The following is a 2,500-nucleotide window of genomic DNA, read 5'->3' on the forward strand; positions in this document are numbered from 1 at the left end:
TCCGGATGGTTCTCCGACACAAGTTACAGGCTCCTGGGTTTGTGCTTCACACTGCAGTGTATCAGAGCTAGACACCGTCTGTCCGTGTCTGACCCTCTATCTCAGGATTCTGACCCTCTCTCAGCATTCTGACCCTCTATCTCAGGATTCTGACCCTCTCTCAGCGGTCTGACCCTCTCTCTCAGCGGTCTGACCCTCTCTCTCAGCGGTCTGACCGTCTCTCTCAGCATTCTGACCCTCTATCTCAGGATTCTGACCCTCTCTCAGCGGTCTGACCCTCTCTCAGCGGTCTGACCCTCTCTCTCAGGATTCTGACCCTCTCTCAGCGGTATGACCCTCTCTCAGCATTCTGACCCTCTCTCTCAGCATTCTGACCCTCTCTCTCTCAGCGGTCTGACCCCCTCTCTCTCAGCGGTCTGACCCTCTCTCTCAGCGGTCTGACCCTCTCTCTCAGCGGTCTGACCCTCTCTCTCAGCTGTCTGACCCTCTCTCTCAGCGGTCTGACCCTCTCTCTCAGCGGTCTGACCCTCTCTCTCAGCGGTCTGACCCTCTCTCTCAGGATTCTGACCCTCTCTCTCAGGATTCTGACCCTCTCTCAGCGGTCTGACCCTCTCTCAGCATTCTGACCCTCTCTCAGCGGTATGACCCTCTCTCAGCATTCTGACCCTCTCTCTCAGCATTCTGACCCTCTCTCTCAGCATTCTGACCCTCTCTCTCAGCTGTCTGACTCTCTCTCAGCGGTCTGACCCTCTCTCTCAGCTGTCTGACCCTCTCTCTCAGCTGTCTGACCCTCTCTCAGCATTCTGACCCTCTCTCTCAGCGGTCTGACCCTCTCTCTCAGCATTCTGACCCTCTCTCTCAGCATTCTGACCCTCTCTCTCAGCAGTCTGACCCTCTCTCTCAGCGGTCTGACCCTCTCTCTCAGCTGTCTGACCCTCTCTCTCAGCTGTCTGACCCTCTCTCTCAGCTGTCTGACCCTCTCTCAGCATTCTGACCCTCTCTCTCAGCGGTCTGACCCTCTCTCTCAGCATTCTGACCCTCTCTCTCAGCGGTCTGACCCTCTCTCTCAGCATTCTGACCCCCTCTCTCAGCATTCTGACCCTCTCTCTCAGACTCTCTCTCAGCGGTCTGAGCCTCTCTCTCAGCTGTCTGACCCTCTCTCTCAGCTGTCTGACCCTCTCTCAGCATTCTGACCCTCTCTCTCAGCGGTCTGACCCTCTCTCTCAGCATTCTGACCCTCTCTCTCAGCATTCTGACCCTCTCTCTCAGCAGTCTGACCCTCTCTCTCAGCGGTCTGACCCTCTCTCTCAGCTGTCTGACCCTCTCTCTCAGCTGTCTGACCCTCTCTCTCAGCTGTCTGACCCTCTCTCAGCATTCTGACCCTCTCTCTCAGCGGTCTGACCCTCTCTCTCAGCATTCTGACCCTCTCTCTCAGCATTCTGACCCTCTCTCTCAGCTGTCTGACCCTCTCTCTCAGCTGTCTGACCCTCTCTCTCAGCTGTCTGACCCTCTCTCAGCATTCTGACCCTCTCTCTCAGCGGTCTGACCCTCTCTCTCAGCGGTCTGACCCTCTCTCTCAGCGGTCTGACCCTCTCTCTCAGCGGTCTGACCCTCTCTCTCAGCATTCTGACCCTCTCTCTCAGCGGTCTGACCCTCTCTCTCAGCATTCTGACCCTCTCTCTCAGCATTCTGACCCTCTCTCTCAGCGGTCTGACCCTCTCTCTCAGCGGTCTGACCCTCTCTCTCAGCGGTCTGACCCTCTCTCTCAGCGGTCTGACCCTCTCTCTCAGCGGTCTGACCCTCTCTCTCAGCGGTCTGACCCTCTCTCTCAGCGGTCTGACCCTCTCTCTCAGCATTCTGACCCTCTCTCTCAGCATTCTGACCCTCTCTCTCAGCAGTCTGACCCTCTCTCTCAGCGGTCTGACCCTCTCTCTCAGCAGTCTGACCCTCTCTCTCAGCAGTCTGACCCTCTCTCTCAGCAGTCTGACCCTCTCTCTCAGCAGTCTGACCCACTCTCTCAGCAGTCTGACTCTCAGGGTCCTCAGTGCACAGTAAATGAAACTCTGCCCACTTGAATGTAAACGGTCAGTGTGTGTGGGTCTTACCTGATGTTCTTGGAGGCGTTGATGATCTCTTTGATGCGTGGTACCCCCAGCGTGATGTTCATGTCTGACCCTCTCTCTCAGCGGTCTGACCCTCTCTCTCAGCAGTCTGACCCTCTCTCTCAGCAGTCTGACCCTCTCTCTCAGCTGTCTGACCCTCTCTCTCAGCTGTCTGACCCTCTCTCTCAGCTGTCTGACCCTCTCTCTCAGCTGTCTGACCCTCTCTCTCAGCGGTCTGAACCTCTCTCTCAGCATTCTGACCCTCTCTCTCAGCGGTCTGACCCTCTCCCAGCATTCTGACCCTCTCTCTCAGCTGTCTGACCCTCTCTCTCAGCTGTCTGACCCTCTCTCTCAGCATTCTGACCCTCTCTCTCAGCATTCTGACCCTCTCTCTCAGC

General features: G+C 56.6%; 1 protein-coding gene across 2 annotated transcripts in view; it reads right to left on the reverse strand.

The window, feature by feature from the left end:
- The window catches only part of polr3a (polymerase (RNA) III (DNA directed) polypeptide A), a 55,966-nt gene that overhangs the window by 19,651 nt on the left and 33,815 nt on the right, over window positions 1–2,500 (reverse strand). The gene's annotated exons all lie outside the window — the stretch shown is intronic.

This window comes from Hemibagrus wyckioides, linkage group LG13, assembly GCF_019097595.1.
Source record: "Hemibagrus wyckioides isolate EC202008001 linkage group LG13, SWU_Hwy_1.0, whole genome shotgun sequence".
NCBI classification, from domain to species: Eukaryota; Metazoa; Chordata; class Actinopteri; order Siluriformes; family Bagridae; genus Hemibagrus; species Hemibagrus wyckioides.